The sequence below is a fragment of the Eumetopias jubatus genome, unplaced genomic scaffold (assembly GCF_037043125.1).
Source record: "Eumetopias jubatus isolate StellerSeaLion01/CBP00866 unplaced genomic scaffold, mEumJub1_p1.0 scaffold_7, whole genome shotgun sequence".
Lineage (NCBI taxonomy): Eukaryota > Metazoa > Chordata > Mammalia > Carnivora > Otariidae > Eumetopias > Eumetopias jubatus.
In genome coordinates, this window is record NW_028274813.1 from 78,742,859 (window position 1) to 78,759,517 (window position 16,659).

Genomic DNA, 16,659 nt, shown 5'->3' on the forward strand with positions numbered 1-16,659 from the left:
CAGCTGGGAAGATGCTGACAGCCCACCAGCAATGAGACCACAGGATCTGTTGCTGGGAGGGCTTCTGCTGTCATCCTCCACTTACCAGACTTCTCCCTCCTCTTTGTTTTCCACACACTGTGTCCCCATGCTAGGATTTGCCCTAAATGAAAAGAGGCTTTGGAGATGATTTCAACAAAACAGAGTAGCAGCTCCTTACTCAAAACTCAGTGCCATTTATCCCTGTGGCTTTAGCTCTGGACTGTCTACTTTGAGTAGAGCAAGAGTGGGCTGATCCATACCATTGGAGGGGAAGATACAACAAAAAGCTGTGAAGCTCTCTCTCTTCCGTGATGTTAAGTTGCCCTCACCCTCTATTTTTGGATTCCCTACTTTCTTTTTTTTTTTAATTTTATTTTTTTAAAGATTTTATTGATTTATTTGAGAGAGAGAGAGAATGAGATAGCACGAGAGGGAAGAGGGTCAGAGGGAGAAGCAGACTCCCCGCTCAGCGGGGAGCCCGATGCGGGACTCGATCCCGGGACTCCAGGATCATGACCTGAGCCAAAGGCAGTCGCCCAACCAACTGAGCCACCCAGGAGCCCTTGGATTCCCTACTTTCTTAAAGCTGCCCCCAGAGAAGAAGCTAACAATTGCTATTACATTCATTGTTTGCCTCTTTCAGGAGTAAGAGTTTAACAGCAGGGCAAAGGGGAAACTTACAGGGTGGTAGTTCAAAAATTGGTAAAATGGTGAAGGCTATTTTTTCAACATTCCCAAAATCATAGTCTATGAGCAGCCCTGATAGAAGTGAATGCAAACTGTGTTTTCACCGTGATTTACCTTTACTCTATTCACACATACAAGAGGTTCTGCTGATGGAACTTGGTCCTTAGTTGTGATATGGTTTATTTATAGTAGCATTATATTACATTAAATATTTATTTATATTATATATATTATATCTATATTACATATTATTTACAATAACATAAAATAAAATACCACTTGCTTAATGACATTTAAACCCCCAACAACCTGATCCTGGACTATTTTTCCAACTCTGTCTATCACTACTTCCCGAGATTCAGTCAACCCCTCAATTATTTATTTTCCATGCTTGTTCCTAGGTTGTTGCAATCCCAGGCCTTTACTCAAAATGAGAGTCAGCCTGGGACAATGGAAAGAGCACTGAACTCAGAGGGGCCTGAGTAGGAAACATGGCTTAAACAAGTTAAGTGACTTTTGCAATGCAATATTTATGTAATTTGGGGCCTTTAGCTTAATCATCTGTACAGTGAAGCATCCCATCCCGCAATGCTCTTAGAAGGGTAATGTAGGATATGGAAGGACCTCCACAGATAAAGCACTCAGTAAATTCATTCTATCTTTTCTGAATATGCAAACCTTATTCATCCCTCAAGATGCAGCTCAGATAGCACCTTTGGCAGAGTGTCCCCTGATTGCCTCCACGGGGATGCAATCTTTCCCTCTTCTAAATTCCTATCTCACCTCACCCTTGTCTCTCATATGGCGAAAATATCTTTCTATTTGTGTAGTGAAGGGCATCAAATTGAGGTTCATATTGTGGCATATGTCAAAATAAACGGCAGAGGAGTCCCGGGGGGGGGGGGGTCTATGTGCATGGGTTGCTCTGCCTGGGGGCTCATGTTAGCTCAGAAAGAAGAGTAACCTTGGGCCCTTTCCAACTCCCTGTATCTAATTTTGTGTTCTTGTGTTCTTTCTCTGGAAGAGGTCCCCAGATTGTATGGGTGTTGGTCCCTGCAAAGCCTGATTAACATCCTGGAAGAAGAAGGGATATGAGAACAGTAGAGGGACCCAGAGCCGAAGGAGTTATGTTGATGAGAGACATCATGAGATTGGGAATGGGTGGGCTAGTTGGAGTTTGGATAACAAAGCGTGGCAAAAATTGGGAGTGTGTCCACAATCCATGACTGTTCTGGCAATATGAGGATTAACAGTGATGGAAACAGGTACCCATGCTACCCTGGATAGGGCAATCGGCATTCTCTTGCTAGACACTGACATTATCAGCAACTTCTCAATGGAGAGGCCTGCTCTGACCACCTTTTCTAACAGCCTCCACCAGCCTCAGTCTTGTTTACCCTTATTTGAAGCTCTTGTCACTATCTGAAATCATCTTATTTGCCTTTCTTTACCACCAACCTCCCCCACCACACACACACACACACACACACACACACACACACACACACTAAGTCAGGGGCTTTTCCTGTTGTGTTCATCTCTTAATACCATGAAGAAGCAGATAACACTCTTGAATGAGGAATGAGTGAATATAAAGACTTCTCAAGGAGATTCATGAAAAGAAGAAAATAATAAAGGGAAACTAACATAAAAGGAAAGGTTTTGTAGATGCTTCCTAGTAACTTAAGCTGACAACCCAGTTTGTGAACACATGGGAAGCACTCTTTCAGCTTTCCTAGAAATGCTTGAAGGGATGCTGGGTCTAGAATCCCCGTGGGAGCAGGTGGGAGATTTCAGTCTTCATTAGCTAGAAAGGCCTGGGAGCAATTAGGTTATATGTGTACTTGAGCTGTTTGTATGGATCTTATCTTCCCTCTTAGGCTCTTAGGAGAAGTTTGGACATCTCTTTAAACTGCCCAAAGAACCTAATATAGGGTCTTGAAAAATTAAAGAATTACATTTAAATTAATGAATGAAAGAATAAGAGAGGATATGATCTTGTTCCATATAAAGTCTTTTTTTTTTGTATTACAAAAAAAAAAAAAACAAAACATAATAAGCCAGAAATGTTCAGCCATTAAAAGCATTGGAAGTTTTCAGTTTACTATATGGTATAAAAGATTTCTATCAGAAACTCCTAAGAAGGCATCCATTAGAAGGTAGGAAGTCCCTTGCTGTGAAGTCTAAAACATCTCTTTTTGCCACAAAATGACATGGTCCACAAACCCAAGTAAGTATAACTGGTAACTTAGCAACCACAAATATTTACAGATATGCAAGTCAGGGCCTGTCAAAATATCAAGGCAATTATTGGCAAATTGTATACCATGAAAATGCTTTGCAACCACACAAAATAAGCCCTATTGTGGGTGGTTGCCACAATTGCTCTTAACTGCCGCCTAGAAGTGTCTCTCAGTCCCTTGGGTTTTGTTGGGTTGGATTGATGTGACATAAAATTACATTGCAGGCCTAGTGAATATATAGTTTACCTTATCATGCTCTACCACCAGTCTTCCATTTGGGTGTCATGCTGGGTTAGCCAAGTTAACAAGCTGCAGAAATCAGAATTATTTACTAGATGATCTCCCTCAAAAGACAGCCAATAACTTAAAAAAAAAAGGCAGAGAATCTGGAAATTTGTGGTAGTCTAGAAAAATTTTAAAAATTCACTTTTAAAGGGGTTTTTATATTATATACCCTTAACATTTTTCAGAATTAGTCTCAAAGGTTCTCTTGATGTCTATCTGAAAGTGAATGTATGTGCTTTTTTAAAAGAAAGACAGGAGGGGGGGAGAGAGGACAGAAGAGGGAGAGAGAGAGAGAGAGGCAGAAAGGCAAAAAGATTAAACATATGGGCACATCGAGTAAGAGTTGGTAGAAAAAGTAATACTAAATGACTCGTCCTTTATTTTGTGAATCTGAATGATGCCAAAATGGGCAGGCAAAATAATTGCCTGATATTCCAATTAATACTTGAACTAGAGACAAAGGGATCAACTGAGTTTCCTATGGGCCTGATTGAGAGGGAAAAAAAAATCCTCAGATTGCATTACAATTAGATTTGAATGCAATTTTATACTCCCTACCCCTTACAAAAATTTTAAATTTAATCTCTAGAAGATCTCAAAAATAAAATGTATTCTAATTCTCCTTCTGCTCTCTTGCATCTCCTGTACAATAGAGCTTAGAGTTGGAGCCAATTTATTTTGCCTTTCACAGTATTTCAGATTCTTGGAGAGAAGAGGTTTTTTCTGCCAAGATTCACACCAAAGCAACTTGATAGTCTTGCCCAAGAAGGATTGAATGTGAAACTAGACGGCAGTGAAAATTGTGCAATGTGTCCTTCTCTGCAGCCAGTCAAGTGCAAAGAAATCTGCGTTGTTGCACTTGTGAGGCTTTTCAAATGTTCAGAGAAAACAGGCAAGCACGGGGCTTCTGGCCTGCAGCGCCGCCCCACTAACCGTTTGTTTTCTCATCTAAAACTCTAGGGGGAGAAAGAAAAGGCAAACACAGCCATCCCACCCTTCCTTTTAAATGGGGTAACCATGCCAGATATTCTGAGTAATTTATTCAGCCCAAGGCTAATAAGCTGAACAACTTGTTTTGGCTAGACATTCCTCATCTCCATATGGAATTGCTTGTGTGAGTTTTTGGACTATTATGTGGTCAAAGGGAGGATGTTAGACAAAAAAAAAAAAAAAAAAAAAAAATCTCAGCACTTTCCTTTTCTCTCCTATAAATCCACTTTCAAGGCTGAAGTAAACTGCATGAATTGCCCAAATCCTTAGGCAGAAGACATCACAGAATATCACATACGTACCATCTTTAATAGATTTGAAGGCATGCCTCTTAAATTGGACTAAATTTGCTAATAAATCCACCATATCTAACTTTGCCTACTCTGAACCTAGCCTGGGGCCTTCTATATAAAGAAGGCATATTTTCACTGAACCAAAGTAAATCTTAATTACATATTTGCTTACCAGGGAGAGCCATTTGGCTTCTGAATGGGAGTCTGTAACCGACAAAAGGTGGAAAGTGGGTTGTTGTGGTATATTTTATAGGAGTCTATCAGAAGATACACATGAAAAGGAAAAAAGAAATCCCAAATTTTCAGATAAGTTTAGATAATTTTGAGATTAGCAGACTTGGTTATTTGCCCTTCATTCTTAATATTTATTTATAGTTTTCTAACAAGGGGTTAATCTGCAAGGAGGCTCTGCAATGAGTCAGCAGGCTTCAGTAAGAGGCACTGTTCCTTCACTCATTCATTCATTTATGTAATCATCCATTCAGAATACAACCATAAGCAGTTTTTACATGCTAGTCACCGGGCTAGGTGCTGGGGATATAAATATGCATGGTTACTGCACTCATGGCATCATAAAGTCCATTCCTGGCGTGTGGCGCCTTTCACAACTCAGGCTGAGTAACTGTCCAGGATGCTAACTTCCTAGAGAGATTTCAGAGTAGAAAGGCCACTGCTATACATTTCGTCTTCTGTTAAACCTCAGAAAAAGTGCAAGCGAACATGCAAGTTGAGTCAGTGCCCAAACATCTCTTTTTTGTACTTTGCTTTTCAAATTGTTTGTGTGAGATATAACCTATGTAGAGGAAAAAGTACAAAAATATTTATACACGTTAACAAATAATTTTAAAGCAAAACACATAAATTCCACATAGGTTGAAGGAGAACATGACAAACGCCATAGAAATATCCTCTCCCCATGTGTCCCTTTGGAATCAAAACTCCTTTTATCCTCCAGAAGTAGTCACAACCCTGACTTTTGGACTTGATGTGAATAGACTCGTACTATATAGTATCTTTTGAATTTGCTACATTTTGCTTAATATTCTCTTTTTAAAATTAATCCATGATGTTGCATGTAGTTCTAGTTTGTTTATTTTCATTGCTGTGTAGTATGCCAGAGTATGAAATTAAACCACGATTTTTTAACCGCTCTACTATGGATGGACATTTGGGTTTGCTTCTGGGTTTCTGGCTATTAAAAACGTTGCTATTAACAGTGGATCTGGGGGCGGAGCAAGATGGCCGAGGAGTAGGAGACCTGGATTTCGTCTGGTCTCAGGAATTCAGCTGAATAGGGATCAAACCATCCTGAACACCTACGAACTCAACAGGAGACCAAAGAAGAGAGTAGCAAAAACTCTCTGAACAGAGAAGCGACCACTTACTGGAAAGTAGGATGTGCGGAGAAGTGAATCCGAGGCGATATTCGGGAGGATAGACGGCGGGGGAGGGGGCCTCCGTCGGCCGCTTCTGGCAAGTGAGAGCCGCGGAGGACAAAATCGGAGCTTTTAGAAGCTGGCTCCACTGAGGGACATCGCTCCGGTGGCTAAGCAGGGGTGGAACCCTCGCGGAACAGTGGGTGGACCCCCTCAGGGTCACAGAAAGACCGGGGGTGCCTGAGTGCGGAGGAGCTCCCAGGTATCAGAGCGGGGAAGCCGGCTGCAGAGACGGAGCAGAGGCGCAGGCTCTCAGCTCGGGGTTGCCATAAACTGATCCGCGGCCCAGTCGGGCCACTGCTCCTCCAGCAGGGACCCAACAAGCGGCAGAGGCGGGGAGACTCCCCTCCCTACCCCGGGAGGAGCAGCGCGGGAGCACACCACAGGGATCTGCTGGGTTTGGAGACTCCACACGGGGTCGGGAGCCAGAGATAGAAACACTCGGTCACAGGCCGGGTGAGCACGGAGTGCGGCCGGAGACCGGGGAGAAGGGAGTGACTGCTTTTCTCTGGGGGTGCACTGAGGAGAGGGGCCCTGAGTTCTCGGCTCCTCTGGGCGGAGATTGGGAGGCTATTTTCACTCTGGTCCTCCAAAGCTGTACCGAGAGCTTGCAGGGAACAAAAGCTCCTGAGAGCAAACCCGAGGAGATTGCTTAGCCCGGACCGACAAGGGCAGGGCAATTCTACCTCCGGCAAAGACATTTGGGAACCACGGCAACAGTCCCCTCCCCCAGAAGATCAGCACGAACAGCCAGCAAGCCAAGACCAAGTTTACCGATCAAGAAGAACGGCAGAACTCCAGCGCTAGGGGAATACTGCACATAGAATTCATGGCTTTTTTTTACCATGATTCATTAGTTTTTCAAAGTTATGTTTTAACTGTTTTTTTTTTTTAATTTTTCTTTTTTCCTTATTCAACCAACATCTTATCAATCCCTTTCTTAAAAAAACATTTTCTATTTTTCATTTTTAGAGTCATATTTTATCCCTTCATAGTAATTACCCTTATTTTTGGCATATATATATAAGTTGTTCTCGCTTTAAAATTTTGAGATACAGTTTCTTCTAACAGATCAAAATATACCCTAAATCACTAGTGTATGGCTTTGTTCTAGTCTCCTGCCTGATCACATTCTCTCCCTTTTTTTTTCTTTTCTCTCTTTTTTTTAAATATTCTTCTTTCTTTGTTCAATTTCTTATCAATTCCTTTTATAAAATCTTTTATAATTTTCATCTTTACAGTCATCTTCCATCCCTTCATGGTATCAACCCTTATTTTGTACATATATAAATCTTTCTTCCTTTAAAATTTTAGGAGGCACTTTCTTCTAACAGACCAAAATATGCCCGAAATCTAGTGTGTGGCACTGATCTATGCACTAGCCTTATCATATTTGATCATATTCTGCTTTTTTTGTATTGTTCTGTTTCTGTTTTTATCTTTTTTCTTTTTTTTTTCTCTTTCTTTTTTCTTTCTTTCCCTTTCTTTTCGCCTGGTTTCAGGTCTTTTCTGATTTGTATACAGTATATTTGCTGGGGACGTTGTTAACCTGTTAGCATTTTGTTCTCTTATTCATCTATTCTCCTCTGAAAAAATGACAAGACGAAAAAAATCACCTCAGCAAAAGAACAAGAGGCAGTACCATCAGCCAGGGACCTACTCAATACGGATATTAGTACGATGTCAGACCTAGAGTTCAGAATCATGACTTTAAAGATACTAGCTGGGCTTGAAAAAAGCGTGGAAGTTATTAGAGAAATCCTTTCTGGAGAAATAAAAGAACTAAAATCTAACCAAGTCAAAATCAAAAAGGCTATTAATGAAGTGCAATCAAAAATGGGGGCACTAACTGCTAGGATAAATGAGGCAGAAGAGAGAATCAGCGATATAGAAGACCAAATGATGGAAAATAAAGAGGCTGAGACAAAGAGAGAAACAACTACAGGATCACGAGGGCAGAATTCGAGAGATAAGTGATACGATAAGATGAAACAACATTAGAATAATTGGGATCCCAGAAGAAGAAGAAGGAGTGAGAGGGGCAGAAGGTATATTGGAGCAAATAATAGCAGAGAACTTCCCTAATGTGAGGAAGGAAACAGGCATCAAAATCCAGGAGGCACAGAGAACCCCTCTCAAAATCAATAATAATAGGTCAACACCCCAACATCTAATAGTAAAACTTACGAGTCTCAGAGACAAAAAGAAAATCTTGAAAACAGCTCAGGAGAAGAGATATGTAACCTACAATGGTAGAAACATTAGATTGGCAACAGACCTATCCAAAGAGACCTGGCAGGCCAGAAAGGACTGGCATGATATCTTCAGAGCACTAAACGAGAAAAATATGCAGCCAAGAATATTATATCCAGCTAGGCTGTCATTGAAAATAGAAGGAGAGATAAAAAGCTTCCAGGACAAACAAAAACTAAAGGAATTTGCAAACACGAAACCAGCCCTCCAAGAAATATTGAAAGGGGTCCTCTAAGCAAAGAGAGAACCTAAAAGCAGCATAGATCAGAAAGGAACACAGACAATATACAGTAACGGTCACCTTACAGTCAATACAATGGCACTAAATTCATACCTTTCAATAGTTACCCTGAATGTAAATGGGCTAAATGCCCCAATCAAAAGACACAGGCTATCAGATTGGATTGAAAAACAAGACCCATCGATATGCTATCTGCAAGAGACTCATTTTAGACCGAAAGACACCCCAGATTGAAAGTGAGGGGGTGGAAAACCATTTGCCATGCTAACGGACACCAAAAGAAAGCTGGGGTGGCAATCCTTATATCAGACAAATTAGATTTTAAAACAAAGACTGTAATAAGAGATGAAGAAGAACACTATATCCTACTTAAAGGGTCTATCCAACAACAAGATCTAACAATTGTAAATATCTATGCCCCTAACATGGGAGCAGCCAATTATATAAGGCAATTGATAACAAAAGCAAAGGAACACATTGACAACAATACAATAACAGTGAGGGACATTAACACCCCCCTGACTGAAATGGACAGATCATCTAAGCAAAAGATCAACAAGGAAATAAAGACTTTAAATGACACACTGGACCAAATGGACTTCACAGACATATTCAGAACATTCTATCCCAAAGCAACGGAATACACATTCTTCTCTAGTGCCCATGGATCATTCTCCAGAATTGATCACATCCTAAATCACAAATCAGGTCTCAACCGGTACCAAAAGATTGGGAGTATTCCCTGCATATTTTCAGACCACAATGCTTTGAAACTAGAACTCAATCACAAGAGGAAAGTCGGAAAGAACTCCAATACATGGAGGCTAAAGAACATCCTACTAAAGAATGAATAGGTCAACCAGGAAATTAAAGAAGAATTAAAACAATTCATGGAAACCAATGAAAATGAAAACACAACGGTTCAAAATCTTTGGGATACAGCAAAGGCAGTACTGAGAGGAAAATATATAGCAATACATGCCTTTCTCAAGAAACAAGAAAAGTCTCATATACACAAACTAACCCTACACCTAAAGGAGCTAGAGAAAAAAAGACAAATAAAGCCTAAACCCAGCAGGAGAAGAGAAATAATAAAGGTCAGAGCAGAAATCAATGAACTAGAAACCAAAAGAACAGTAGAACAGATCAACGAAACTAGGAGCTGGTTCTTTGAAAGAATTAACAAGATTGATAAACCCCTAGCCAGACTTATGAAAAAGAAGAGAGAAATGACCCAAATCAAAAAAATCATGAAGGAAAGAGGAGAGATCACAACCAACACCAAAGATATACAAACAATTATAAGAACATATTATGAGCAACTCTATGCCAGCAAATTAGATAACCTGGAAGAAATGTATGCATTCCTAGAAATGTATCAACTACCAAAATGGAACCAGGAAGAAATAGAAAACCTGAACAGAACTATAACCACTAAGAGAATTGAAGCAGTCATCAAAAATCTCCCAACAAACAAAAGCCCGGGGCCAGATGGCTTCCCAGGGGAATTCTACAAAACATTTAAAGAAGAATTAATAGCTATTCTCCTGAAACTGTTCCAAAAAATAGAAATGGAAGGAAAACTTCCAAACTCATTTTATGAGGCCACCATTACCTTGATCCCCAAACCAGACAAAGACCCCATCAAAAAGGAGAATTACGGACCAATATCCTTGATGAACATGGATGCAAAAATTCTCAACAAAATACTAGCCAATAGGATCCAACAGTACATTAAAAGGATTATTCACCACGACCAAGTGGGATTTATCCCTGGGCTGCAAGGCTCGTTCAACAACCGCAAATCAATCAACGTGATACAATACATTAACAAAAGAAAGAACAAGAATCATATGATCCTCTCAATAGATGCAGAAAAAGCATTTGACAAAGTACAGCATCCTTTCTTGATCAAAACTCTTCAGAGAATAGGGATAGAGGGTACATACCTCAATATCATAAAAGCCACCTATGAAAAACCTACAGCGAATATCATTCTCAATGGGGAAAAGCTGAGAGCTTTTCCCCTAAGGTCAGGAACGGGGCAGGGAGGTCCACTCTCACCACTGCTATTCAACATAGTATTAGAAGTCCTAGCCACAGCAATCAGACAACAAAAAGAAATCAAAGGCATCCAAATCAGCAAAAAGGAAGTCAAAGTCTCCCTCTTTGCAGATGAAATGATACTGTATGTGGAAAACCCAAAAGACTCCACCCCAAAACTGCTAGAACTCATACAGGAATTCAGTCAAGTAGCAGGATATAAAATCAAAGCACAGAAATCAGTGGCATTCCTATACACCAACAAGACAGAAGAGAGACAAATCAAGGAGTCGATCCTATTTACAACTGCACCCAAAACCATAAGATACCTAGGAATAAATCTAACCAAAGAGGCAAAGGATCTGTACTCAGAAAACTATAAAATACTCATGAAAGAAATTGAAGAAGACACAAAGAAATGGAAAACTGTTCCATGCTCATGGATTGGAAGAACCAACATTGTGAAGATGTCAATACTACCTAGAGCAATCTACACATCCAACGCAATCCCCATCAAAATACCAACCACTTTTTTCAAAGAAATGGAACAAATAATCCTAAAATTTGTATGGAACCAGAAGAGACCCCAAATTGCCAGAGGAATCTCGGAAAAGAAAAGCAAAGCGGGCGGCATCACATTTCCGGACTTCCAGCTCTATTACAAAGCTGTCATCATCAAGACACTATGGCACTGGCACAAAAACGGACACATAGATCAGTGGAACAGAATAGAGAGCCCAGAAATGGACCCTCAACTCTATGGTCAACTAATCTTTGACAAAGCAGGAAAGAATGTCCAATGGAAAAAAGACAGTCTCTTCAACAAATGGTGGGAAAATTGGAGAACCACATGCAGAAGAATGAAACTGGACCATTTCCTTACACCACACACAAAAATAGACTCCCAAATGGTTGAAAGACCTGAACGTGAGACAGGAGTCCATCAAAATCCTAAAGGAGAACACAGCTAGCAACCTCTTTGACCTCAGCCACAGCAACTTCTTCCTAGAAACATCACCAAAGGCAAGGGAAGCAGGGCAAAAATGAACTATTAGGATTTCCTCAAGATAAAAAGCTTTTGCATAGCAAAAGAAACAGTCCACAAAACCAAAAGACAACCGACAGAATGGGAGAAAATATTTACAAATGACCTATCAGATAAAGGGCTAGTATTCAAAATCTATAAAGAACTCAACAAACTCAACACCCAAAGAACAAATAATCCAATCAAGAAATGGGCAGAGGGCGGAGCAAGATGGCGGAGGAGTAGGAGACCTAGATTTCGTCTGGTCTCAGGAATTCAGCTGAATAGGGATCAAACCATTCTGAACACCTACAAAATCAACAGGAGATCGAAGAGAAGAGTATCAACAACTCTCTGAACAGAGAAGCGACCACTTACTGGAAGGTAGGACGTGTGGAGAAGTGAATCCGAGGCGATATTCGGGAGGATAGATGGCGGGGGAGGGGCCTCTGCCGGCCGCTTCTGGCAAGTGATAGAGCCACGGAGCACGAAATTGGAACCGTTAGAAGTCGGCTCCACTGAGGGACGTCGCTGCAGTGGCTAAGCAGGGGGTGGTATCCTCCCGGGACAGTGTGGTCTCAGGACCCTTGGGGACACAGAAAGACTGGGGGTGCCTGAGTATGCCAGAGCTCCAAGGTATCGGAGTGGGGAAGCCGGCTGCAGAGATGGAGCCGAGGCGCGGGCTCTTGGCTCGGGGTTGCCATAAACTGTGATCCACGGCCCAGTCGGGCCACTGCTCCTCCAGCAGGGACCCAACAGGCGGCAGAGCCGGGGAGACTCCCCTTCCTTCCCGGGCAGGAGCGGCGCGGGAACGCACCGCAGGGATCTGCTGGGTTTGGAGACTCCACACGGGGTCGGGTGCCAGAGATAGCAATGCTGGGTCACAGGCCGGGTGAGCACGGAGAGTGGCCGGAGACCGGGGACAAAGGAGTGACTGCTTTTCTCTGTGGGCGCACTGAGGAGCGGGGCTCCGAGTTCTCAACTCCCCCGGGTGGAGATTGGGAGGCCACCATTTTTGCCCTGGTCCTCCAAGGCTGTACGGAGAGCTTGCGGGAAACAAAAGCTCCTGACATCAAACCCGAGCAGCTTGCTTAGCCCGGACCGACAAAGGTGGGGCAATTCAGCCTCCGGCAAAGACATTTGGAAACCACAGCAACAGGCCCCTCCCCCAGAAGATCAGCACGAACAGGCAGCAAGCCAAGACCAAGTTTATCGATCAAGGAGAATGGGAGAACTCCAGCGCTAGGGGAATACTGCACATAGAATTCATGGCTTTTTTTTACCATGATTCATTAGTTCATCAAAGTTAATTTTTGTTAACTGTTTTTTTTTCTTTTTCCCTTTTTCAACCAACATCTTATCCATCTCTTTAAAAAAAAAAAAAACATTTTTTATTTTTCATTTTTAGAGTCATATTTTATCCCTTCATAGTAGTTACCCTTATTTTTGGCATATATATATAAGTTGTTCTCTCTTTAAAATTTTGAGATACAGTCTCTTCTAACAGATCAAAATATACCCTAAATCACTAGTGTATGGCTCTGTTCTAGTCTCCTGTCTGATCACATTCTCTCCCTTTTTTTTTTCTTAAATCTTCTTTCTTTTTTCAAACAACTTCTTATCTTATCAATTCCTTTTATACAATCTTTTATAATTTTCATCTTTACAGTCATCTTCTATCCCTTCATTGTATCAACCCTTATTTTGTACATATATGTCATTCTTCCTTTAAAATTTTAGGAGGCACTTTTTTCTAACAGACCAAAATATGCCCGAAATCTAGTGTGTGCAACTGATCTATGCACTAGCCTTATCATATTTGATCATATTCTGCTTTTTTTGTATTGTTCTGTTTCTGTTTTTATCTTTTTTCTTTTTTTTTTCTCTTTCTTTTTTCTTTCTTTCCCTTTCTTTTCGCCTGGTTTCAGGTCTTTTCTGATTTGTATACAGCATATTTGCTGGGGACGTTGTAAACCTGTTAGCATTTTGTTCTCTCATTCATCTATTCTCCTCTGGACAAAATGACAAGACGAAAAAATCACCTCAGCAAAAAGAACAAGAGGTAGTACCGTCAGCCAGGAACCTACTCAATACGGACATTAGTACAATGTCGTACCTAGAGTTCAGAATCATGACTTTAAAGATACTAGCTGGGCTTGAAAAAAGCGTGGAAGTTATTAGAAACCCTTTCTGGAGAAATAAAAGAACTAAAATCTAACCAAGTCGAAATCAAAAAGGCTATTGATGAGATGCAATCAAAAATGGGGGCACTAACTGCTAGGATAAATGAGGCAGAAGAGAGAATCAGCGATATAGAAGACCAAATGATGGAAAATAAAGAGGCTGAGAAAACGAGAGATAAACAACTACGGGATCACGAGGGCAGATTTCGAGATATAAGTGAGATGATAAGACGAAACAACATTAGAATAATTGGGATCCCAGAAGAAGAAGAAAGAGAGAGAGGCGCAGAAGGTATATTGGAGCAAATAATAGCAGAGAACTTCCCTAATGTGAGGAAGGAAACAGGCATCAAAATCCAGGAGGCACTGAGAACCCCTCTCAAAATCAATAATAATAGGTCAACACCCCGACATCTAATAGTAAAACTTACGAGTCTCAGAGACAAAGAGAAAATCCTGAAAGCAGCTTGGGAGAAGAGATATGTAACCTACAATGGTAGAAACATTAGACTGGCAAAAGACCTATCCACAGAGACCTGGCAGGCCAGAAAGGAGTGGCAAGATATCTTCAGAGCACTAAACGAGAAAAATATGCAGCCAAGAATACTATATCCAGCTAGGCTGTCATTGAAAATAGAAGGAGAGATAAAAAGCCTCCAGGACAAACAAAAACTAAAGGAATTTGCAAACACGAAACCAGCCCTCCAAGAAATATTGAAAGGGGTCCTCTAAGCAAAGAGAGAGCCTAAAACCAGCAAAGATCAGAAAGGAACACAGACAATATACAGTAACAGTCACCTTACAGTCAATACAATGGCACTAAATTCATACCTTTCAATAGTTACCCTGAATGTAAATGGGCTAAATGCCCCAATCAAAAGACACAGGCTATCAGATTGGATTAAAAAACAAGACCCATCGATATGCTGTCTGCAAGAGACTCATTTTAGGCCCAAAGACACCCCCAGATTGAAAGTGAGGGGGTGGAAAACCATTTACCATGCTAATGGACACCAAAAGAAAGATGGGGTGGCAATCCTTATATAAAACAAATTAGATTTTAAAACAAAGACTGTAATAAGAGATGAGGAAGGACACTATATCCTACTTAAAGGGTCTATCCAACAAGAAGATCTAACAATTGTAAATATCTATGCCCCGAACATGGGAGCAGCCAATTATATAAGGCATTAATAACAAAAGCAAAGAAACACATTGACAACATTACAACAATAGTGGGGGACTTTAACACCCCCCTGACTGAAATGGACAGATTATCTAAGCAAAAGATCAACAAGGAAATAAAGACTTTAAATGACACACTGGACCAAATGGACTTCACAGACATATTCAGAACATTCCATCCCAAAGCAACGGAATACACATTCTTCTCTAGTCCCGATGGAACATTCTCCAGAATTGATCACATCCTAGGTCACAAATCAGGTCTCAACCGGTACCAAAAGATTGGGAGTATTCCCTGCATATTTTCAGACCACAATGCTTTGAAACTAGAACTCAATCACAAGAGGAAAATCGGAAAGAACTCAAATACATGGAGGCTAAAGAGCATCCTACTAAAGAATGAATGGGTCAACCAGGAAATTAAAGAAAAATTAAAAAAATTCATGGAAACCAATGAAAATGAAAACACAACGGTTCAAAATCTTTGGGGTACAGCAAAGGCAGTCCTGAGAGGGAAAGTATATAGCAATACAAGCCTTTCTCAAGAAACAAGAAAAGTCTCAAATACACAACCTAACCCTACACCTAAAGGAGCTGGAGAAAGAAGAGCAAATAAAGCCTAAACCCAGCAGGAGAAGAGAAATAATAAAGATCAGAGCAGAAATCAATGAACTAGAAACCAAAAGAACAGTAGAACAGATCAACGAAACTAGGAGCTGGTTCTTTGAAAGAATTAACAAGATTGATAAACCCCTGGCCAGACTTATCAAAAAGAAAAGAGAAATGACCCAAATCAACAAAATCATGAATGAGAGAGGAGAGATCACAACCAACACCAAAGATATACAAACAATTATAAGAACATATTATGAGCAACTCTATGCCAGCAAATTAGATAACCTGGAAGAAATGGGTGCATTCCTAGAGATGTATCAACTACCAAAATGGAACCAGGAAGAAATAGAAAACCTGAACAGAACTATAACCACTAAGAGAATTGAAGCAGTCATCAAAAATCTCCCAAGACACAAAAGCCCGGGGCCAGATGGCTTCCCAGGGGAATTCTATCGGACATTTAAAGAAGAATTAATACCTATTCTCCTGAAACTGTTCCAAAAAAATAGAAATGGAAGGAAAACTTCCCAACTCATTTTATGAGGCCACCATTACCTTGATCCCCAAACCAGACAAAGATCCCATCAAAAAGGAGAATTACAGACCAATATCCTTGATGAACATGGATGCAAAAATTCTCACCAAAATACTAGCCAATAGGATCCAACAGTACATTAAAAGGATTATTCACCACGACCAAGTGGGATTTATCCCTGGGCTGCAAGGCTCGTTCAACATCCGCAAATCAATCAACGTGATACAATACATTAACAAAAGAAAGAACAAGAATCATATGATCCTCTCAATAGATGCAGAAAAAGCATTTGACAAAGTACAGCATCCTTTCTTGATCAAAACTCTTCAGAGTATAGGGATAGAGGGTACATACCTCAATATCATAAATGCCATCTACGAAAAACCTACAGCGAATATCATTCTCAATGGGGAGAAGCTGAGAGCTTTTCCCCTAAGGTCAGGAATGGGGCAGGGATGTCCACTCTCACCACTGCTATTCAACATAGTATTAGAAGTCCTAGCCACAGCAATCAGACAACAAAAAGAAATCAAAGGCATCGAAATTGGCAAAGAGGAAGTCCAACTCTCCCTCTTTGCAGATGATATGATACTGTATGTGGAAAACCCAAAAGACTCCACCCCAA